Source organism: Narcine bancroftii, chromosome 2 (assembly GCF_036971445.1).
Source record: "Narcine bancroftii isolate sNarBan1 chromosome 2, sNarBan1.hap1, whole genome shotgun sequence".
In the NCBI taxonomy this organism is placed as follows: domain Eukaryota; kingdom Metazoa; phylum Chordata; class Chondrichthyes; order Torpediniformes; family Narcinidae; genus Narcine; species Narcine bancroftii.
This window is the reverse complement of record NC_091470.1, coordinates 280,621,992-280,647,663: the sequence shown is the minus strand read 5'-3', so window position 1 is coordinate 280,647,663 and position 25,672 is coordinate 280,621,992. Positions and strand designations below refer to the sequence as shown.

General features: G+C 41.9%; 1 protein-coding gene across 1 annotated transcript in view; it reads right to left on the bottom strand.

The window, feature by feature from the left end:
* LOC138755334 (band 4.1-like protein 3) overlaps positions 1-25,672 on the bottom strand; it is a 267,478-nt gene that overhangs the window by 214,179 nt on the left and 27,627 nt on the right. The gene's annotated exons all lie outside the window — the stretch shown is intronic.

The following is a 25,672-nucleotide window of genomic DNA, read 5'->3' as shown; positions in this document are numbered from 1 at the left end:
GTTCTACAGACTATAACATGACAAATGACAATGAGGCAGGTATGCATTTCACTCATCTGCTCAATATTGAAAACCAGTAATAAGATCAGTATTAGGAGCCTCATTCATTTCATGCAGCATTAGCGACCTCTTTTCCATTGGCTCTGATTTAATCACGCTCTGTACTGGGTAGACAGACATCCATGGCAGAAAGGTATAAAGCAGTCTGAGAAATAATCCAATGCCTGTCAGTAACACTTCCAGACAAATCAAGGAGAGTATCTTCTTTCGATATTAGGGTTAACACCAACATATAGAGAGAAGACAACAATAGCCAGACAACAACCATTAAAACTGCTGTCTTCCTTTTTTACTTAAATGCCAGAAGTGAATTTCTGTATGCCACACAATCAATACGAGTACCTCAGAAGGCTAAAGCTGCAGCTATAAAGTGAATCAGTGCCATAAAATCTGTCTCTGCAGTACAGTTTGTCAAATTGACAATTACAGAAGATTCTAGTTTCATCTTAAAATATTTCAGAGGAAAAATGATCATAAAATATTTATTCTGGCTATGAGTTAAACCAGTCAGATGAGAACATTTCTAACTTTGAATACCCATTGCAGAACCAATCAAATAAACAGCAGGCAGTGCCTGGGAAATAAAAATAATGGAACCTATTTATATAAAAAAGGCAATTAATTTTGCACATAAAGTAAATTGAAAAAGCTATTTAATTCAAAAATATATGATTTGGACATGCTCGTTATATAGAATGTCCCAAATTTGAAAACCTTTTTTCCCCATTTGTATTGTCCATAGGGAACATTTAACATATTTCTAAACATCATTAAAACATTCTTAAAATCTTCAAATATTTACAAGCAGTTGACTCAATTAGCTGTCATTTTGTTGAAGTCTCTTCTTTCTGCATATTTGCATGGTATTTAAAGAAAAACACGAATAGAAGTACAAGCTGCAGTTTCAACGTCCTTATGGCAGACTAAAGGAAATTTCATGTTACATTTCTGTTTTATTACATAACAAAAGAATCTTGAATCATTTACAGATGTTCAGATTAATGAGTTAAATAAAAGTTATTTTATTCTTCCTCTTAGAACACAAAATAATGGATTAAAACCCCTTTTCTGACAAAATTACTCATGCTCAGCAGTTTTCAGTTTCCTGTATGAAGGGCCATGAATGCCTAAAATTCTCATTATTCAGCAAGGGAAACTTAAATGTCTCGCTTCTTTACAAACTCTATTATTTATTATCTATTATTTGGTCACATTATATAGTTTTTAATTTTATTAAAGCAATGGCTGTCTAGCTACATATTCTCAAATACAAGCTGTAATATTTCAGTGGTAACTTGCAATAAAGATCAATTTTTTTTAGTGAAGTTTACAAATACAGATTGTTCATGGTAATGAAGATAACATTCCACAAAAGGGTCAAAAAATTTTGCTCTTGCTCATTGTAGTGCACGTCGAAAGAATCAAAGGCTTGTTGATCCAAACCAAGGTTTTTATTAACTAGAAGACTGGAGTGTATCACATATAGGTCAACCAGTCCAGAATGATCTGGGTCTGGCTAGGAGCAACCCTTTAAGACCTGCCAGTAGGCGTGGCTACGCTCTCAGCCAATCACCACCATCCTATACCACAATATATACATATTGGTGATAGAATCCGTACTATCACATTCATCCCTTCTTTGAGAACTGACCCCGGAGTGAATGGAGGGCTGTAAAAAAGAAAAGGGGGGAAACTGGTGGGAGGTTAGGGGCTGTAACGGTCAGGGGGCCTAACCGTCCAGCGTGACCGCCGTAGAGCTGGGCTTGGGGTCTCTGGAGTCGTGTCACTGGCGGGCTTGTTGGTGACTGCCGTAGTGCTGGGCTTGGAGTCTCTGGAGTCATGTCACTGGCGGGCTCGTTGGGTGCGGCCACCACTTCACTCAATTCCCCAACACCGTTGTCAACAGGCTGGCCTGAGTTGGTGGGGTGGTGCGATCCCCTCTGTTCGAGCACATGACCTAGGGGAGAAAGAGTTGGAGGAGGTTGGATTGGGCGCACTGCTGGGTCTGATCTGGCTTGGGCTAGGTCCCTTACCGAGACTGTGTCCTCCCGCCCGTATGCATAATGCAGGTTTGTATGGAGGACAAACCCGGGAACCATGAACCACGCTGGCGTGGTTATTCCTGATTCGGATTTACTCGGGAAAGAGAACATCCTTTCATGGGGGGTAGCATTGGTCATGGTGCATAAAAGGGAGCGGATGGAGTGCAAGGTGCTAGTGAGCACATCCTACTGGCGAGCAGTGGGGTGGCCTTTGGACCGGAGGGCAAGCGTAACCGCTTTCCAGATGGTGTTCTCTCTTTCGACCTGCCCATTACCGCATGGGTTATAGCTGGTGGTCCTGCTCGAAGCAACACCACGCTCCAGAAGGTACTGCCGCAGCTTGGTGCTCATAAATGAGGACCCCCCGGTTACTGTGGATGTAACTGGGGAACCCGAAGATGGTGACGATGCTGTGCAGGGCCTCTATGACTGAGGAGGTGGTCATGTCCGAGAAGGGCGCAGCGAACGGGAAACGAGATTACTCGTTGATCACCGTAAGAATGTAGGTGTTACGGTTGGTCGACGGTAGGGGCCCCTTGAAGACCACGCTCAGATGTTCAAAGGGTTGGGTGGCTTTGATGATGTGGGTGTTCTCCGGTCGGAAGAAGAGGGGCTTGCAGTCAGCACACACCGGGCAGGCTCAGGTCATTGAGTGAATCTTCTCGACCGTGTAGGGGAGGTTGTGAGCCTTAACAAAGTGCGTGAACCTAGTGACTCCTGGATGACAGAACTCCTCGTTGAGTCTCTGCAGCCTGTCCAGTTGTATGTTGGCGCAAGTCCCCCTGGAGAGCGCATCTGGCGGGTCATTAAGTTTACCAGGCCGGTACAGTATGTCATAAATGATGGAGAGTTCGATTCTCCACCTGGCGATCTTGTGGTTCTTGATCTTACCTCACTGGGTATTGCTAAACATGAACAAGACTGCGTGTTGGTCAGTCAGCAGTGTAAAGCTCCTGCCAATGAGATATTGCTTCCAACGACGTACTGCTTCGACTATGGCCTGGGCCTCCTTCTCGACAGAGGAAAGTTAGCTCTCATGGCCCTGGAGGGTCCTGGAGAAGAAGGCTACCAGCCTGCTGGCTTGGTTCAAAGTGGCCACCAGTGCAAAATAGGATGCATCGTTCTCTACTTGGAATGGAATGGACGTCGATGGCGTGCAGCATTGCAGCGGCGATGTCCGATTTGATGCGGTCGAAGGCCACTTTGGTTGACGGGGGAAGGAGGTGGTCTTGATAAGTGGCCGTGCCTTGTCGGCATAGTGTGGAACCCATTGGGCATAGTACGAAAAGAAACCCAGGCAGCGACTGAGTGCATTTTGGGTGTGTGGGGGGCAAGTCCATGAGGGGACACATGTGGTCAGGGTCTGGCATTACCACCCCGTTCTCCACACACCACCTAGAATTGCGAGCCAAGTGGTCCGGAAGGCACACTTGTCAAAATTGTAGGTTAAGTTCAGTTTAATCAGAGTCTGAAAAAATTTCTCGATGTAGGCATCATGGTCCTGCGTGTAATGGCCACAGATGGTGACATTGTTCAGATATGGGAAAGTAGCTGTAAGCCCATTCTGGTCTACGATCCGGACCATTTCCCACTGGAAAACCGCAACACCATTCGTGACCCCAAAGGGTACCCTGAGGAATTGATACAGCCGCCCGTTCTCTTCGAAGGCCATGAAAAGTCGGTCTTTTCGGCGAATCGGGAGCTGATGATAGGCCAAATGTAAGTCAGTGGTGGAGAACACACGGTATTGGGCAATCTGATTCACCACATCCGTGATCCGTGGGAAGGGGTACGCATCCAGAAGCGTGAAGCGGTTGACTGTCTGGCTGTAGTCAACCACCATCAATGGCTTCTCCCCGTTTTTAACCACCACCACCTGGGCCCTCCAGGAACTGGAGCTGGGTTCGATAATGCTCTCCTCCAACAGTCTGCGCACCTCGCTTGTGATGAATTTCCTGTATTCAAAACTATACTGCCGGCTTTTGGTGGGCACTGGTTTCCAGCCCGGGGTGAGGTTTGTGAAGAGTGCTGGAGGTGCGACCTGGAGGATAGAGATGTTACAAGTGGGGTGCCGGGGTGTGGGGGCTGGCAGAAGGCCTCCAGGGTGGAGTGGTTATAGACAGAGAGTGCGGTGTGTGCAGGGAAACAGTTCAGAACTGGTACTGAAAATCCAGTCCCAGCAATATAGGAGTGCACAGTTAGGGGCTGGACTAACAGTTTAAAATCGGTAAATGTGATGCCCTGGACTTTCAGGGTCACTATGCAATACACCTTTACCCCAGTCAAATGTGATCTGGTCACCAAGGAAATTTTCTGGTCAGTGAGGAGAATGACCAGTCTGCAATGATGGGCCAGGTCTGACGGATAAAACTCTCGGTTGACCCCAAGTCAAATAAGCAATTGGTATGGTGTCCATGCACTTTAATCAGTTCCATTGCTTTTGTAAGGGGATGGGGGCAGTCTTGGTCCAGGGTCACTGATGCAGAGACCTGTGCTAGGAACAGTGGAGTCTTACGTTATGACGTCATGCAGCGTCGGGCCTGAAGTGCAATACGTGTGCGTGGTGATGTCATGGAAGCTGTCAGGCTGGAGCTGTCAGCAGGCTGCCTGCAGCCTGCTAGGGATGTTGGCCAGCCAACGGTAAGTGCTGGGGGTCATTGCTTGCAGTCGGCGGTGGTGGGACAGTCAGTTGTTGGCGCTAGCATCAACGGGTCCCTGGTCGGCAGCGGCCGTGGCGTCAGTTCCCTGGTCAGCAGCATTGGTAGTGGCGATGGCAGTGGTCGATGAAGTCGGGGCTTGGGTGGTCATTGCTCTTTGTGGGAGGTCCAAGCAGGCCGACGTCTTCGCAGCGAGGGTATGCTGTACCTACCGCGCTCGGCGCCTGCCCAGTGAAGTCAGGCACTGCCGCGCGGTGGAGCCCTCGCTCTCATTGGACGAGAGCTCTGAAGAAGAGATGTTTGAATAGGAGGATAATGGTTAGGCCTCACACAAGGCGCTGTGTTTGATGGTGGCTATTTTTAAGGCACTTCTGGCACCTGGCTTTCCTCGCTGGACACTGGGGCCTGCTGTGCTTGTCCCTCCCTCAGAAGTAGCACTTCAGGGTTGCGTTAGGCAGTGTAGCGGCACCCGACAGGCCGTCGGTAGGCCGTGGGGTAGTAGGGTTGAGGGAGGGCATCCTACTCACTTCATAGCATGGGGTCCAGCCCTGAGAGTAAGTGTCCATACTTAAGACTGCATCCTCCAGTGTCTCTGCGATCCGGATCATGACCTTTAGGTTTTCTCCCCTGTGCTCTAGCAGGCACTGCCTCACCTCATTCAATCGGACTCCAGCCACGTAAGCATCCCAAATGAGATAGTCTGTGGTCTCAGCCGCAGTTCTGTCTGAGCAGGCACAGGCTCTGCCCAGTCCCTTAGTGCTCAGTTATAACCTCTACAGGACTCACCGGGCAGTTGCCTCCTAGTTGCTAATTTGTATCGGGTGTAGACCCTGTTTACCAGTCGCTTGTAGAGTCCTTTCAACACCTTCATGGCTGCGGAATAAGTGGCTGCGTCCTGAATGCTCTCATAGACTCTCGGGGATATCATAGACATCCTCCTCCACGGCAGGATCAGAGTTGTAGGTAAGCTTTGAAACACCTCACCCAGTATTTAAAGTCATTCGAATCTGTAGCCGATTGCGGGTCGATGTTGAGGTGTTCCAGTCGCAGCATACGCTCCATCCCTTGAAAACTTTCTAGTTAATAAAATTGTAGTGCACGTCGAAAGAATCAAAGGCTTGTTGATCCAAACCAAGGCTTTTATTAACTAGAAGACTGGAGTGTATCACATGTAGGTCGACCAGTCCAGAATGATCTGGGTCTGGCTAGGAGCAACACTTTAAGACCTGCCAGTAGGCATGGCTACACTTTCAGCCAATCACCACCATCCTATACCACAATATATACATATACACATTGGTGAAAGAATCCGTACTATCACACACATTTTAATTAAAATTGAAATTTCAGGTGTTTTCTCAGTGGTGAGCAACAACTTATCTTTGGCTCAAGATAAAATGGTTTTGACTATAATTTTTAAAAGATTTATTTTCATTCTGATTGCAACATATGCACACATTATTAAATTACTTGGTGTTAAAGCTTCAATTATTGACACATAATACTACATTTAGAATGCAACATACATGAAATTCTTTAACTTTTACCTACAATAAGGCAGAGAGAGAGTTGCCACTTGTCCAGTACCCCTCACAGAAACCTATAGCACCTGATATTCCTAGGCAAACTCACCTCCAAGCATTGACCAGTCATGCACCTGCTTAGCTTCCGAGAACAGACAACCTTAGGTGAATTCAGGCTATTAGGTGGCATAAAGCTACTTGCATAATAAACAAACTTTGTGATCTCTACTGAAACTTGCAAAAGCTGTTTGATATGGATATGAAATATATTAATGAATGAATGGAAGTGACAATTATTACACTCAATTCAGCAAGATAAACATATTTTACTAGTCAGATAAATTCTGGACAAAATTATCCAGTTCCATACAAAATTGTTTAATGTAATACTCTTGCCACTATATTCACTAAAGTTTGGGTGGATTCTAGTAAATAAAAACAAATTGCTTAATTCCTGTTCACTTCCTAAAAGACTTAAGGGATATTTCCAATTCATACAACTCTTAAATCTTCACTAGTTACCATCTTCACTTTATTTTCTTCTTGCAACAAGTGGTTCTCAAATCTTGAATGCAAGGCTCAAATGTTCACACTTGATTAAGTTTGTGCTCCACCAAATGATGTCAGGAGATCTCCTGGTTTGCACCAGGGACAACATGCTCAATATCATTCTTAGTTTTTTTGTTTACGTTGTTAAACTCACAAATATTTTGAAAAGAAAGAAAACTTTCTAGTATCTTATCAACTACATATGATAGGTTCACTGGCGGTTTTGTGAGAGGGAGGTTACATCTCACAAATCTAACAGTTTTTTGAAGATGTAACCAAGATGACAAGGTCAGAGCAGTGGATGTTGTACATATGGATTTCAGTAAGGCATTCCATACAGTTCTACACAGTTGACTGCTCTGGAAGGTTAGACCACATAGGATCCAATTGCAATAGCAGATTGGATATAAAATTGGCTTCATGAAAGAGAGTGTTGGTGAAAGGTTGGTTTTTTTGGACTGGAGGTCTGACTAGTGGTGTGTCACAGGGTTCAGTACTGAACCCATTTCTGTTTGTCATCTAGCATATCAGTGATTTTGATGAAAATGATTGTTCATCATTTGATTGTGGTCGATGGTGAAGTGGGTGCCAAAGATGCAGCAGCACCTTGATCAGTTGTACAGGTGGGCAGAGGAATGGTTGATGGAATTTAAGACAGAGAAAATGTGAAGTGTTGGATTTTGGGAGATCTATCATATGTAGAACCTATCTAGTGAATGGTGGGATCTGGAAAGCATTGTGGAGCAGAGGGATCGTGGAGTACATGTACATGATACCTTGCAATTGGCTTCACAGGGAGATAGGTTGGTCAAAAAGGTTTCACCACACTGGTTTTCATCAGTCAGGTTACTATAGAAGTTGGGAGGTTATGTTGCAGTTACACAAGACATTGATGAGGCTATATTTGAAGGATAGTGTTCAATTGTGATCTCCATGCTGCAGAAAAGATGTAAAGCTGGAGAGGGCATAGAAGAGATTTAGGAGGATGTTACTCGGACTTAGGGGCCTGAGGTACAGGGAATGGTTGAGCAGTCTAGGGCTTTATTCCTTGGAGAGGAGTGATCTCATAGAGGTGTATAAAAATCATGAAAGGAATTATTGGGCGAATGCAGATAATCTTTTTTCCAGAGGAGGAAAAAATATAATTGGTAACCAGAGGACAAAAATATTTTAAAAAAACACAAAAGGTGGTGGGTGTATGTAATGGATTGCTGGAGAAGGTAGTTGTGACAGGTACTATTGCAACATTTGAGAAAAAAAATTGTAGAGATACATGGATGTGACAGATTTGGAGGGATATAAGCCAAACGTAGGCAGGTGAGACTAGTGTGGATGGAACATTTTGGTTGGCTTGGTCAAGTTGGGCCAAAGGGCTTCATGATAGATGCTGCCTGACAGTTATTGTGTGAATGGTATTTGTGACTTAAGAGGCACAATTGAATGCTAGCAATGTTTTACTGCATGACCATGGAAGACTTATGAATAGAGCTTAATGCATTCACTTCTGTCCTTGTAGAAGGACAATGAAGCAGCTGAACATGTTTAAGCCCCTGCAGATATGTCAGATGTGTTCAAATCTTTCTTTGGCTTGGCTTCGCGGACGAAGATTTATGGAGGGGTAATGTCCACGTCAGCTGCAGGCTCGTTTGTGGCTGACAAGTCCGATGCGGGACAGGCAGACACGGTTGCAAGGGCAAATTGGTTGGTTGGGGTTGGGTGCTGGGTTTTTCCTCCTTTGTCTTTTGTCAGTGAGGTGGGCTCTGTGGTCTTCTTCAAAGGAGGTTGCTGCCCGCCGAACTGTGAGGCGCCAAGATGCATGGTTTGAGGCGATATCAGCCCACTGGCACCAAGAGATTTCTTTAAGCAGTCCTTGTACCTCTTATTTGGTGCACCTCTGTCTCGGTGGCCAGTGGAGAGCTCGCCATATAACACGATCTTGGGAAGGCGATGGTCCTCCATTCTGGAGATGTGACCTATCCAGTGCAATTTGATCTTCAGCAGTGTGGATTCGATGCTGTCGGCCTCTGCCATCTCGAGTACTTCGATGTTGGAGATGAAGTTGCTCCAATGAATGTTGAGAATGGAGCGGAGACAACGCTGGTGGAAGCATTCTAGGAGCCGTAGGTGATGTCGGTAGAGGACCCATGATTCGGAGCCGAACAGGAGTGTGGGTATGACAACGGCTCTGTATACGCTAATCTTTGTGAGGTTTTTCAGTTGGTTGTTTTTCCAGACTCTTTTGTGTAGTCTTCCAAAGGCGCTATTTGCCTTGGCGAGTCTGTTGTCTATCTCATTGTCGATCCTTGCATCCGATAAAATGGTGCAGCTGAGATAGGTAAACTGGTTGACCGTTTTGAGTTTTGTGTGCCCGATGGAGATGTGGGGGGGCTGGTAGTCATGGTGGGGAGCTGGCTGATGCAGGATCTGTTTTCTTCAGGCTGACTTCCAGGCCAAACATTTTGGCAGTTTCCACAAAACAGGACATTAAGCGTTGAAGAGCTGGCTCTGAATGCGCAACTAAAGCGGCATCGTCTGCAAAGAGTAGTTCACGGACAAGTTGCTCTTGTGTCTTGGTGTGAGCTTGCAGGCGCCTCAGATTGAAGAGACTGCCATCCGTGCGGTACCGGATGTAAACAGCGTCTTCATTGTTGAGGTCTATTATGCTAAATACATTTAGCATAATTGTAGTGCTACATCATAACGAGGATGTCCTTTCTGTGACAAGAATCTGTCTTCACTAGGACTGAAGAGAGTATTTCAACCAGTTCTGCCACGAGCAGATGCATTTACCATAGACAGATTAGTGATGACAAGGTCAGGTTTTATCCCTGATGTGAGTTTGCTCACAACCCGTCACAGACCCTTCAGGCCGGAAATCACTCAACCAAGCTATTCTTGTTGAGGCACAGCCTTTTCAACTGCTTACTACACAGCTTTCCCAATCTGGCTCATGGTTTGCAACTTCTATTTCTCTGGGATACTTCAATGGAATGCAATCTCTTTCAGTTTACCATCATGCAAAAATCAGAATTCTTCGCTTCATGATTTGTGCTTTGGGCAAAGACAACAGTCTGTAGCTGCTGGAACCCACAGCGAAAAGCAAGCTGCTGGTCAGGAAGTGTCTGGTTAAAGTTTCTGGTCAAGACCCTGCGACAGGACCACTCAACATTATTGTACTTCCTCCAAATAGATACTGTAATAAAAATTTTAGTTGCTTTAAAAGATGTGGATTTTAAAAAAAATAAATAAATAAAATGGATTTGCACTTTGCTATTTTAATCTATTCTATCAGGACAAATCTCTGTCTAACCAACACATAACTGAGTGGTTATAATCTCACTCAATTGATTGTGACGAATATTTCTTGCCCAGTATCAATTTCATCATGCAGAAGGAATCATTCAACAGGATATCCTCAAGTTTCAGTAGTAAATTAGCTTCAGAGGCCTGCCTTAATGGATGTAATTTACAGCGAGACAGCATCTGTATCTAGGCTGAAAATTCATGATCTGTTTTTGAGATGAGCACCCTGTCCAGGAAATGAAAGGCAGATAAAGCCACTGATAAATGCTTTAGTTGATATATGCTTAATTTTTCAAAAATAATTTAGGCAAATAATTTACTGTGGAAAAACAACCACATTAGGTTTAATACCAAAAAGTCCAAACACCATTACTTAATATCAATCAATTAATAAAACAGCAAAAAAAATGGGAACAGCAAACAGGGTTTTATATTTAATTTATATTAAAAATATGACAACTTCTGGCCAAAAAAAGACATGTCAGATTTTCAAATATTCATGGGTATAAAATTCTGAATGAGAACATCAATCTCCTTTTAAAGATGTTCTAAAATTAATATATTAATGTCAAAGCTTATAGTTTGGTCAACATTTTAATTCAAGGATTGATAAAGTTTATGTTCACTGCTCATAATGCAAAGTTAGTTTGCTTCAACTTCTATCAACTCATTAGAATTCAATATCTGTTGAACACAGCAGGGCAATGCATTGACCTGTCATTCAATTTTCAATGAGTGTGATGGCAGTGAGCAGTCAAGTTGTGCGGTAGGAGAGATATCCTCTGAAATTATCCAACTCAGAGAGCTGAGAATGCTCAACCTTTTCATTTTATTCAGTGGCAAGAATGGAGACTCAAGGAGATTATCGCAGGAAAGTACAAATGAGGTGAAATTTTAGCCACAATCTATCTGAAAGAATGTTGACTTAAGGAATTGTGTATCCTATCTTAAATATACCATTATAAATTAATTTTGCATTCAATTCCTTATAAATAGTTCATCTGATGGGATCTTGAAATTAATTTTGATTTAGGTGCTGGCATTGCCTTTGCATACAGCAAGCCTTGCCTTTTGTTGCAAGTAAGAGACAAATTCTAGTTTAGTCATCATCATCAGGCAGTTTATCATGGAGAAGATGAGAAATGGCTCAAGCCTCTTTAAAAAGTTGCCCCTGTTTCCAGTTTCCCAAATCTGTCAAACCTCAAGAACTTTATCATTATCAGAAAGGTATTCTGGAGATCCACAATTTGGCGGTTAATTCTGACTGAGCAACCATGTAAAATAGGCATCGGGAAAGCAACATTCTATTATACAATTCAAATTGAAATGAATAAATCAGGAGTTGATGTACAGTTATTGAATATTGCCTATGGGATTGAAAACCTATACAAAATCTTTTAATCTCAAATTAAATGTTACCTCTAACAGTTGCCCGTTGAAATTAATTTAGGGAGACATAGAGACACCCTGTGGACAAAACCCTCAGCTGCAGGCAGATAGAATACAAAACAGTACAGCACAGGCACAAGCCCTTCAGGACATGATGCCAAATTAAATTGCTTCTGCCTGAACATGATCCATATCTCTCCATATTCATCAGTCTCTCTAAAAGCCTCTTAAACGTCACTACAGTATCTGTTTCCACCATGACTCCTGGCATCCTGTTACGGGTACCAATACACAAAAATCCTGGTTGCACAGTATCCATAGAAAGCACAAGGCAGTCAATATTTCGAGCTGAGTCCTTTTTCCTTCAGGAGTCCTTCTTTATTCACTCATGAATGAGATTAAGCTGTACATGCCATTCCTCTATCCACATACAGTATGTAATTGATCTACATCCTGGTGACTCCTTTGATTGACTTCTACCCTGTCTACCACTCCAACAATCATTGTGTCATCTGCAAATGTACTAACCCACCTAAATTTTCAACCAAGACATTATAAACCACAGAGGTCCCATCATTGATTCCAGTGGAATGCAATTGGTCAGACCTCCAGATAGAATATGGAGCAGCAAACAGGATTTTTATCTTTTGTTTCAGGTTGGATTGCAGTTTTATGCTCCTTCCCATGCTGAACAATCACAGTGGAGGAGGAACAAGCATCTTCCTTCTTTCCACCCATCTTACCATAGTGCCCTGTGGCCACAATAAAGCAGCTGGTGTCCCCTAATCCTTCATATTGACTCCTGCCTCTTTCATTCTCTCCATAGGGTCTAAATCAGCCAAGGAATTAAGAGTGTTTTTCTTGTCATCTTCAATGATAACCTGTTAATTTTAGACCTGGAACATCACAGGAATAAATGATGAGCAAACTTTGAGAGTCTCTCGAGGAGAAATATTAGAGTAGGTGATAAAAGCTTGGCTAAAGTGGCAGAGATGGTCAATTAAGAGAGAAAGCATTAATGAAAGAATTCAAGACCTCAGGGCTTTAGGCAAAGGCAAAAAAAAATCACATGTGGTGGAACAAGGATCTGCAGAAGGCTTGGATTGGGGTGTTAACAATTAGATTTCACGACAATTTATTCACTTATTATTCATCAGCTGACAGGACCACCATACCAAGGCCCAGAGGCATGTGTTCGTCCATGGATGCCTGGTGCAGAAAAACTGCATACATGGGCAGCTGGATTTGCTCCACAGATAGCATGGCCTGATCTGTCAGTTAGGGTCTTGCATTAGGTCCTGAGGACTCCCCGATTTACACCCTGTTTATATCATCAACGTCAGCTGTGACTGCAGCCAATACAATGTCTACTGAGAGATCAGCTGCACCTTGATAGAGGTCAATGCCTGGGCTCTGCTCCTGAACTGCCTGGAGGAGGAAGTCTGTGTCTTCTTATTGAAGGAGGCAGTGCTTCTGGAAGCTCCCCAGTGGCCTCCTGTCAGCCAGGAACCAGTTTTCCCACATGAAAGGCAAACTGTCCACTCCAAGTCTGTGCACAGACTGGCTGTGCGACTAGAGACCTTGAGTGGGGATATTGAGGGTCAGTGCGATGCGACAGTTGAGAAGATTGGGGTGTTAGGTCCTGAGAGTAATCAACCTTCAGGCACTGTCACACTCTCTACTGAAGCTCCAAGACTGACGCACCATGCCATTGATAAGGAGGCAGCTGCCTGTGACGTGTCTCTGCAGGAAGAGGACGACAAAGCAGTCCCCTCAGCAAAAAAAATACACCCAGCGGTCCTGAGGCAGAGCCAGCAGAGGTGGGGCAGCCCAACACAGCCAACGTTCCTACAAAAGGAGATGGAATTTATCAGATTGCTCTTGCCTATGAAAGTGAGACTTCAATCAAGCAGTTTATTGATGCATAGAATAAACAAATACAAAACAGCAACCGCTGACGAATGCTTTATTGTTAAATTCAACAATACAATGTATAACAAGAGCCACTGGAAATGGCGTCCACCACCAACCAAGCTCAGTCTCTTTTCAACTAGCATGCTTCGTGGGGACTCGCGCATGTGCAATAGCATCGTAGTGAGTACAGTGGCTGTGGTGGGTCCAGACAGCCAATAAAAGTGGCTGTCTACATCCCCTTTCTTGGGCAACCCCTTTCATATACTACAAATCATGCAAGTGTCATCCATTTCAATAATTATAGTTCATCAGTGAACAGTCAGCCCAGTTTAATCCCAAAATTTTGGGTTGGTCTTACAAGTGTGCCCGAAGAGTGTTATGTAGCTGCCAGTGATGGAAGTAGATGCTTGGGGTGGTTAAATTGGAAAGGATGTCCCATCCATGGTCTTGGGGTTGTGGCCATTTGATTCATGCGTTATTACTGAGGAAGATCCGCCTACCCCGGGTTCCTGTTCCAGATCCTGGTTTAGAGTCTCACCAGGAATGGTTCAGAGTCTCACCAGGAATGGTTCGGGATGAGGGTGGCTCCCTTATGGGTAGGTATGATCTGGGCTCCTGGCAGCTCCTTTCGACTATGCTCATACAGTCATAGCCCTGTGGAGTCTGCATCCTTATGTCTTCCCCTTCTGCTAATGGCGGATTCTGTCATAGCATCTTTACTGCATTAGCCTCCTGTTCAGCAGTTGAGATTTAATTTCTTGTAGGTTCTTTAGCTAAGGCTCCAAGAGTCTCCTTGCCACAGGCAGAGTCATTTGTGTCTGCCTGGACAGGTCGTTGCACCAGAGAACTCAATATGGCGTGGCCAGGGATGTTCCTTAGGTTCAGCAGGTTTAGGAACGCATCCGTACTTGCCCTGTGGGACTTCTCCATGAGTTTCTTTGTGCTCCTCACGGCTCTTTCAGCCAACCCATTTGACTGTGGGAACTCTGGGCTGCTAGTGATGTGGTTGAAATCCCATGTTGCTGAAAAGTGTCCGAATTTCTCACTGGTGAACTGGGTGCCAATGTCTGACAGGAGAATGTGGGGGGGCCCCATGCACTTAAAATTGTTTCTTTAACTTAATAATGACTGCTGACAAGGTGACGATGGGTAAAAGGTCCATCTCAAACCATCTAGAGTATGAATCAACAAGAACCAAATACTGTTGACCGCGCCATTCAAAGGTGCCTGTTGCCATGGTTGACCAGGGGAGGTCCGTCACCACATGAAGCTGCAGCGGCCCTTTCTGTTGTTGCAGTCTGGTGCTATTGCACACCGAGCAAGCTTGTACCTCCTGGTCTATGTTCTTGGTTATCCCTGGGCAAAAGAATATTTCTACCCCCCGCGTTTGGTTGCTTCTGCCTCTGGGCACCCTCTGTGCAGGATGTTGACATAAATGTTTTGCAGGGAACTTGGAACTACTGCTCTAGGCCTTTCAATTTGATTCCGTCATCGATCGTCCCGGAATGGTTTGCATTTCAGGTGGTGGCTGCATTGCTTGTTAGCCCAGCCGTCCTTGATAAAAGTGTTTAGGGTCCTCAAAGTTGTATCTTCATCTGTGTGCTGTCTCAGTTCATCCAACTGGGAGGAGGAGATATGCATTACTGTCATTATATCAAATGTGTCCTCTTCCTCAGCTTGTTGGATCGTGCATTTTCTGGGAGCACGAGATTGTGCATTGGCAGTAAGATCACTGGTGTTCGGAATGAACTTGCTCAGGTAGTTGACCATGCCCAGGAAACATTGTGGCGCTGTCATATCTGTCGGTACCAGCATTTTACTGATTGCTCTGGTCTTTGAAGGGTCCACCTTCAGACCTTCTCCTGTGAAAACATGGCCTACATAACCGACTTGGTTTGGCCAAAACCTGCATTTACGGGGGTTGAGTTTAAGATTAACCATCCGGGCTTTGTCAAGTACCCTTTTTAAATTTGCGTCATGTTCTTCCAAGTCTTTGCCACATATAAGTGAGTCATCAACAATAATGGCACAGGGATACTCCGCAAAGATTTGCTCTATTGACCTTTGAAATACTTTGCTGGCTGAATTCTGCCAGGGGTAAAACACCAAAGTTTGATTTGGGGAAACGTGCAGCAGGTTAGATGGTGTACTTTATATAGCTAAGATAAAGAAACATAACCAACATTTCAGGCTTGAGCCCTTCATCGAGGTATGAGTGAAATGTAGGCAGGCTCCTGAACAAAATGGTGTGGAGATGGGGGTGGGGGTAAGGGGCAGCAGGAGGAGCACAGCCCAGAGGCAGGAGGATAAGGGAGGAAGGCCACACCAGCAAATGGGGTAGGGGAAGTGGTTTTGTGAATGGTTTGGAGAGCTGGAGGAAAAAAAACAGTGAAGGGGAAAAAAAGGAGAACAGGGAGTGGTCTAGCAGGAACTGGAGATGTCGATGTTAATGCTATCCAGTTGGAGAGTGTCCAGACCGAATATATTGCTCCTCCAATTTAAGGGTGGCCTTGGTTTAACAGTCCACCTGACCATGAACAGACATGTCAGCGCAGGAGTGGGGCACAGAATTGAAATAGTTAGCCACTGGGAGATCCTCGTCATTGATGAGGACAGAGAGAAGATGCTCAGCGAAGCGATCTCCCAGTCTGCGTCCAGTCTCCCCAATGTAGAGAAGGTCACAATGGGAGCACTGGATGCAGATGACTCCCACAGATTCACAAGTGTTGTTTCACTTGGAAAGACTGTTTGGAACCCCGTATAGTCACAAGGGAAGTATGTGCACAAGTATGGCAGTTCCTGTGTCCACAAGGGAAGTGAAATATCTGTCTGGACACTCTCAAACCGGATGGCATTAACAAAAAGAATACATCTCCTGTTTCTGCTAACCCACTCCCCAGCTTCCCTCTTCCCTCTGTCTCCTTTCCTCCTGCACTCCACCTCCTTCCTTCTCCATTCACAGAACCACCCCTCATATTTGCTGCTGTGCCCTCCCTCACTCATCCACCTATTACCTCCTGCCTTTGGGACCGTGCTCTTCCCCTGCCATTTTGTTCGGGCACCTGCTGACATTTTGCTCCTACCTTGATGAAGGGCTCAAGCCCAAATTGTTGGTGATGTACCTTTTTCTTTGCTATATAAAGTATACTGTTTGACCTGCTGATTTTCTCCAGCTTTGTGTTTTTATTACAAGTACATGACCAGCATCTCAGTAACAGGGCTCACATGAAAATCACATAGTAGGCATATTTTCACCACCATACAAATCACAGCAGGCACTGATTCAAATGGGAGAATTCCATATTCTTAACAGCCCTTCTCCCCCTCCCCGCCATATATCCATTTCTTTTTACAGCTATCATTACCTATTGGAAGAAGACATGCTGTATTGTACAGAATAGCCAACTTCAGAAATTTAATAAAGCACTTTTATATGAATTTTGAAACAATGTTACAATCAACTCAACCATTTTTATACAAGAAATGAGGAGGTGTGGTGAGAAGATGAGAGGTCTATCAGTACTGGGGTAGAACGCCCACTGGAAAAAATGGAACAGTCACAACGGTAGCAACACTAATAAACAGTAGTCAGTGGAATTAAGTGAAAAATAACTTTTTTTTTGAAAAAGTAAAAGACTGATCTTATTTTTTAAATGTATTTCTGTTTATGCAGCTGTGTCGATTTTGGCTCATTTTGCCAGTTTGCCATGGCTTCGGGCTTCACTCTGAGCCATGATCATATCAGCTGGGCTGATATTTTACTGCTGGCCCTGCACTGTCACAGATGCAAACTTTTAGATAAGCCATTAAACCCACATTCATTTTGGTCCCTGAGGGGAGATATAATAATTCCTTGACAAATTCTCAAAGGAGGAGATTTCTTTTGGTGACTTGACTGATAATTCTCTTCAACCAATTTATTTTAAGAATTATCTGATATCAAAAGTTAAGACTGTCTCTAGAAGCTTGTTGTTTGTGCCATTTGCTGGCAGATTTTGCTCATTTATACTGGTATTCAAAATTATTTAATGATAATGAGTTTATTATCATCTTACGTTGCAGCTGAGGTTTTTAAAAAAATAAAAAGTTAAAAACTAAAATAGTATGCTTAATAAAATTAAAAAGAGACAATATATACAAAATATAATAAACATTCAGTTATCCGTGTAAAAAAATTTGACTTAGCAATCGTACAATCATTTTGTGATGTCAGTGCAGTCCCTGATTAGCATAACAAGGGGAGGTCCAAGTCCTTAAGAGTTACTGGAAATAAACTCTTCTTGATCCTAGAAGTGCTGGTCCTCTGTACCTTCTTCCCGAAGGTTGAGTCCTTCGTGATGGGAGTCCTTTATGATGTTGGCTGCCATCTTGAGGCAGCACCTCATATGTACACATTCAACGGATGGGAGGTCAGATCCTGTGATGGACCTTGTTATATAGTCAGGATAATGTCAACTATTTTGTAAATGCATAAGAATACACCCTTCTCACTGTAATAATTGTAGTGCACCACTGTGGGACATATGTATATATATCTGAGTGCATGTGTGAACAGTTTCCTGAGATGGTGGAAGCCATCAGTAAGCAAAAGTCTTTTTTGTTATTTGAATCTTGCATTTCTAAGTTATTTAAGAATCCTCCTAAGCAACACAGAGACATAATATGGTGGTAGCGGTATAAGTGAACAGAAATAAAGCCATACAATTGATTGTAAGTCACTGGAATATGAAAGGGAAGAAGAGAAAAAAAAACATTACTGAAAAAAAAAAATGGCTGGAGCAACAGCAGTGCATCCAGTGATGGACTGTGAGGCTGAAGACATTGTTGAATCATTTAAAAAGTTTCAGCAGAAGTGCAATTTAGCATTCAAAATCTATTTTAAAAAATGCAACAGCAGAGGAGAAGGTCAGTTATATACTTCTCTGGGCAGGGGAGCAACGCCTTGACTTATTTAATTGCTGGGAGCTTACAGAGGTGGAGACAAATGATCCAGAGCAGATATTTGCAGAGTTTGCTTCTCACCTTGAACCTAGGTCTAATCATAGAATTAAACACAATGAATTTCAAGGCTTAATGCAAGAGACTGATTAAACTATTGATAACTTCCTCACTAGACTAAAAATTGTTGCTGCAAAATGCATATTTAAGGATTATAGAGGAAAGATTAGTTGATCAACTAATCCTTCTCTTTTAGAGAAGGATATCTTGAAGCTGCCGAAGCTATAGACACAGCCAGAGCCTTCAAAGCCTTGAGAATGTAAATGAAATCCCTATCTATGTAGACCCTCCCACAGCAAAGAGAAGGAAGGGTTGATGCTATAAAGAACACAAACCCCCAAGTCCTGCAGGAAGTATGGCAGACCACACCCTTTCAATGACTGAAACAAATGCCCCACATACAGTTCTGAGTCTATGGTAAAGCAATCCACTGGGTGAAGGTGTGCAAATCTGCTATGAAGAAAACAGTGAAGAGAAAAGAAAAGTGAAGAGAAAAGACAAGGAGAAGATCCACCACATGAAAGGAAACAATGAGGACTCCGACACCCAGATACTGGACATGGAATCCATACACCTTCATGAGATGTCGGGTGAGATGAAAGAAGGAAGCGAGTTGCACACAAGCATCCAAATACAGCCAGAACAAGCTTATGATATTTAACCTAAAGGTGATATTGGATCACAAAGCAATGTCCTTCCACTCAGACTCTACTGCCATATGTTCCCAGAGAACATAATAAAAGGGTATCTAAAAGACGGTGCATTGGAACAGCAAATGTCACATTAATGGCCTATGGTGGACCCATGACTAAGCAGCTCAGGAGGGCTAAGCTCAATGGATGCCATAAGGGAAAGAACATCCTCTGTACATTCTACGTGGTAGATGCAGGTGGACCAGAAATTCTAGATCTGGATAGCTGCCGGGTGTTGCAGTAGATCTCAGTCAATTATGAGATCCAGATGAAGAATATGTCCAAAAGCATTAACAGAAACACACAACAAAAAGAGGAAATTATTTCCACAGAGGTACCTTCCAGGCCATGGCACACAGTAGGAGCAGACTTGTTCACAGAGCATCAAGAGTGGTATTTAATAGTAGCCTGTTACTACTCTGTTTCTATTTGTCAAAAGGGTGAAAGACCTGAGAGCATCAAGTATCACCTCAGAAATAAGAGCTCTCTTTAATACCTGAGCAAGTAATATATGACAGTGGAACACAGTTCACATCACTAGAATTCAGGAAGCTGGCTGCAGAGGATGGGTTTGTTATCACTACATCGTTCCCATAACTACTCCAAAGGTCAAGGGTTCAATAAAAGACAAGTACAAACTGTGAAACGCACACTAGTTCAATGTCACGAAACGAGGCCCAGACCGAGCTCTTCTATCATTACAAGCAACACCTTTAAGAGCTGACATGAGGTCCCCGGCAGAACTTCTAAATGGCAGGAGATACAAAACAACTCTGCCAGGCAAAATACACCCTCCTAAAGACCAGGAGGAAACCAGAAGAAGACCGGCTGACATGCAAGAAGGACGCTAGCATTATAACAAACATGCAGAAACACTCCCAGAACTTTTCAGAGGGCAGCATGTGCATATTCAAGAGCCGATGTTGAAAACATGGACCCCAGCAAAGGTCATCAGAGAAGCTGAGACACCAACATCATACATTGTCAAGACAGATTCTGGCAATCAGCTGAGGAGGAACAGAATTCACATCCTGCCGACACAAGATTTGATAAAGCAGAAAGCTCTAATACCAGAAAAGCCTGCAACACCAATATCAAGTGAAGAGACCACAACCACTAACACCGAAACATCAACGTAGCAGTTGTCAGGTGAAGCGCAACAAGCTACATCACCTACACATGTACCAACGACACAGAGCCCAATGGTTGCAGCCAAATCCACAAGATGGCGAAGGAACACACTACCACCAGTGCGATATGATTAGAACTATTTAAAAGTAGTTGTGTAAATAAACTATTGTATAAGTTCAGTTACTTAAGTTGTATTGGAAAGAAAATTAAAAGAACACTAATTTTTTCTTCATCTTCAGAAGGAGGGATGTCATATAGTCTGGATAATGTGAACTATTTTGCAACCGCACAAGAATACACCCTTCTCACTGTAGTGCACCACTGTGGAGCGTATATGTATGAGTGTATGTGAATAGTTTCCTGAGATGGTGGAAGGCATAAGTAAGTAATGTCTCTTTTGTTATTTCAATCTTGCATCTCTAAGTTTTTTTTTAAAAGAAGCCTCCCAAGTAACACAGAGACATAACAGACCTGGCTATGTTTGTTACTTTATATAGTCTTCTGCACTCCTGGGCACTTGAATTTTTAAAGCATGCTGTGATGCAACCAGTTTGTATACTTTCTACAGTGCACTGCAGAGTTTGTTAAAGTATTCGATAGCACGGCAAATCTCTTCAGACTCTTTAATTGGGTATAAACTGGTTTGAACATTCTGAGATTTTGGTAAAGATGAAAATTTAATTTTTTGCATGTATTCAGCATCCTCTGATTTTCTTATTTGACACAAAGAATTTTGTTAGTTCTATTCATCAAGATTTATAATCTTTAATACATACAGTTTCATTCATTTTGTGACCTCTAGTTATGAATTCTGCCCAACATATACTTTTGATATTTCAAGGATCTTTCCCACTAGGAGCAATATTATTTTTCACAGGAAATGAACCAAAAACTAAGAGAGTTGTTCACTTCTCACACAAAACATGTAAAATTACTTCTACCTATATGACACGTTTAGTATTGATACACCAAACTGAGCACAACAGTTAAACACATTTGCAAAATACTCAATTTCACAATCATGATAATCTGTGAACCTGCCAAAAAAGTACTAAAAATATTACATTACGATTATCTCATTGAAATTCACCAACTAGTGAATAGATCAATGTTTTCTCTGCACAATGAAACTAAACATCCTATCCAGCATGCATAGTAAAGGTCACCTCCCATTTTAAAGATAGGCTGAGTATTTTCAATTGCTTTCACTAAATAATTTACAAAAATATGCAGAGTTGGTAATTGATTTAAAAAACAAACAATAGCAATGCTGCAGAAAACTGATTGAAAATAAGCAGTTGAAAAACTTGGCTGTTAACATTCATGCAAATTTCTTTATAGCCGCATAAAATATTGAATATTAAAGTGCTATATTATAGCTCCTTAAAATACAATGTTCAAGATAGATTCTGCAATTAATCTGCAGGCAGGGATAGAGTGACACAATTATAATAAATATTTCAAATCATTAGCTTTAATAATCAAGTCGATTTATTTTATCTTCTTCAATTTGATGTGGCCATTTTAATACAATTGACCCAAATAGTTTAACAATATTTATTAATGGAAACCTGAAGCTTCGTAAATCTAATTTTGGAATGTATTCCTTGAAAATTCCAGATTAGTCACAAGAAAATTCAGATCCCTAAAAGCTCTTAAAACACAATCAAGGAACATTCCCAAACAATTGCAGGAGATACAGGACCAGTCCTTTGAACTCTTCCCTTTGTACCATCCAGAGACTTAACTAGTCCTTCCAAGTAAAGCAGTGATTAACTTGCACTTTAGTGTACTTCTGCCAGAAATCACAATATGGTTTCCTCTACAATGAATTTGGTTTCTACATTGGAGAAACCAAATTCAGGTTGGATGGCTGCTTTGTGGAGGACCTGCACTTAATCTGTGAGGACAACTCAGAGCTCCGTAAAGCCTGCCACTTCAATTCCACTACTGCTCTGATCTATTCGTATGCGACTTCCTAATCCAATGAGATGCAACAAACACTCGATCATCTCATCTTCCATTTGGGTACATTACTGCCTTTTGGATGATTTCAAAATTCCACGCTTTCAGGCAACTTTCTCTGATTTTTGTCAAGATTAGTTAATTCGACTGGAGCCTGCCCACCTGCAATGTTGACTCAGTTGTTCTGTCTCCAGTGACACAGCCTGAACTGCTAGGTATTTCTTACAACTCTGCATTTTGCTTGTGTGCTTACTTTCTTTACCTAACTGCCCTCATTTTATTGATTTCATGTTCTTTCTCTCTCTCTAATTGCCTATATTAACACATTTTATCCCTAATGCTACTCCCAGCATCACCATATCATTTTTCCTCTCTGAATCTCAAAATTCAATTGACTTTTCTCTTTCCAAGTTCTATCAACGAGTCTTCAAATCTAAACGTTAATTTCATTTCTCTTTCTATTGGTGCTTTATAACCTATTGAGTGCTTCTAGAATTTTCTACTTTTAATTTTGCATTAATAACTAAAACATATGGTTCATGACTTTGGAATTCAGCATTGCACTGGTGTTTATTAACATGCTAAGATTGAACATAATGAGTACCTTGATGTACCTTGAAGAAGGGTTCAGTCCAGAAACATCGGTAATACATCTTTATCTCCTTTGGACACTGTAAATTCCTCCAGCATTTGTGTGTTTTTACTGCACTTACCAGCATGTGCAGACTTTCTTACTTCACTCTGTAATGAGTTATTTCCCACTTCACTCACCTCACACAAAAGAGTCAATCAAAAAAGGTTGACAAATGGCAGACAAACTCTGCACAATGTCAGGGGCTGCCCACAAAGTACATTTAAGGCCGACTTAAAAGCAACCTTGAACCATCCTTCAGATGCAGATCATCAGGCAAGAGAGATATACCTCAGAAAAATACCCTGCAATTCATTAATTCAAACACAATTCAGACATTAGGGAAAAGCAAAAGTTGGAAATCAGAAATAAAAAGTAAAAAAAAAATCAGTAAATATTCAGCAGGCAAGATACTACCTGTGAAGAAAGAAACAGAATCTAAAAATGTAAAAATGATTATTCTGATGAAATATGAAAAATATATTCCACTTCTCACTCCACAGATGCTATTGGACCTGATTAGCATTTCCTGTTTTTTTTGTTTTAAACGCAAGTCAGGGATCTACTTTGACCATTACAAGATATTTGCAGCTGGGGAAAGATATTCAGCTCAACATTTACTGTATTGATCCTAATGCTGCAATATTCATTGGATTCTTAAAATTATTCCAGCAACCCTGCCTCCATTACTCTGGCCAACAATCCATGCCAAGTGTTCATTGCTCATACATGAAATTTCTGATATTTTTCCAAATTTGCCATTTTCTAATTTCCTGTAATTTGAATATCTAGATGTACATTCCCATTATATTCGGCATTTCATCACTGCATAGAATACTACAATACATCCAATTCTCTAATCCCTGCACCATGACTGACCATTTTCTTGTTCTATTCTGCTCTGCCTCCAGGGCTTGAATAATCCCTCCAGCACTTCAGCAAATAGCATCAATTGTGAAACTTGGTCACAACATTATTGTCAAAAATATAATGCAAGGACATTGTTTTTTGGGCTATATTTGGCCTAAATTCAAATATAGAAAAGAAAATCAAATAATATGCCTGAGTAATGATGCCTTTACTTCATCCTCCCAATGACCACTGTTCCACAATGACAACATAATTGTTCCTATTGTGAGTTACCTCAAACATTACAAGCACAATTTTGATGTAAACTGTAATCTTTAAAGGAATGCTCAAGATCATATCAATATTATGCAGTTCACAGAACTCACTATCATGGACTGGGATGTTGTGCTACCACTTTTAAATGAGAAATTTGTTCGATGAATCACATTACAATGTGCAACATGCTTGGCTGTTAAATGACAGGAACAGGATGCACTTTCAAGATGCATTATGTCTATAATGAGGATCTTCGATTTTATCCAGCAGAGAAAATAAAAACAGCATTGATTTTCCTTAAATGTATTAAAAAGTAACAATTGAAATCTTCCATTTAAACTGTGACTATTTGGACATCCAAATCTACTAGAACTTCAGCCAACCTGAATGGGAATAGGATATAATGGATTCCAGTGTAAATCTTGAAATGGAATCTCCAGCCTCCAGTTTTGGTAAGAGGCAAAGAGCTTCCTAAAATTAGGATGAGGCCACTTGTCAGTATCTGACATCCTCTACAAACACTGAGTCTGGTGTCAATTGTGACCGAATCGGAGAGACATTTTTTTTTAAAAACTCAACAAAATAAGCTTCAAACAGCTGCAGTGAGTGGCTTCACAGCAATGAAAGTGTGGAGAGTGAAGGGTAGGAGGCATTTATAGATGAGAGATGGAAGGCAGTTTGCTATCTTTATTTTAGTTTCTTGATAAAGAGGAAAGGTAACAGGGCAAGGTAGCAAACAATTCTGCTGCAACTGCCCCAGGATCATACCACCTGCAAACTTTGAAGATAAAGGCTGCAAAATCTAAATGAGTGCACTAACAGGAAGCATAAACATGTACTCACTGTGTACAGATCTGCATAGAAAACAGAAAGGGTGGTTGAAGATAACAGCTTAAACTAAACTAGGGTATTTAATTTATTAATCACCACTGATGTAATTGTTTTAGAGCTTTCATTTATGCCTTAATATTCATATAAAAATGATGGACTCATGAATTTTAAATATAATTGACAAAATTAGAAAGGTCGTTGAGTAAAATTGTAAACCTTTTGTCTTTTTTTGTCATTGTAGATACTCAGAGGAAGATTAAAATCTTTTCAAAGCTGAATTCAGAAAGAAGTGATTAGAAAAATCTAGAGGGAATTGATTCAACTTGGATCTAACATGAAGAGTGAATAGTTTTCCAAAGATGAGCTATAAAGGCAAGGTGGGAAATAAAATGTTACAAAGAACTCAGATATAGCACCATCAAAAAAAAAAAGGACTTTTCTGACAATAAAAGAAAAAACAACCGAAATGAGGAAAGCTGTGGTGGCCCAATTCCATTCAGGCAAAAAAGTGTTCAAGAAATGCTGGAATCTGCAGCAAAAAAAAAGTTGCTGGAGGAACTCTGGAGATCAGGCAGCAAAATGTGGAGACAAAGGATATTCCACTCTGGGTGGAGACTCTGCTTTTGGACAGATGAGAGCTCTGAACAAGATTATATTCCATCAAACATAGGTATTTAAAAATGTTTTATTTACCCTTGTTTCTCAAAAACACTCTTACTGTTAAAATGAAAATTAAAAAAAAACTGCAATGGGGAGGTCTGTTACGAGCCCAAAACCCAGCAGCAATAGATATTCACCAAGACAAATGGTTAATTAAACAAAAGTTGTTTTTAATTATCTTTAAACATGAAAATAGAAGCAA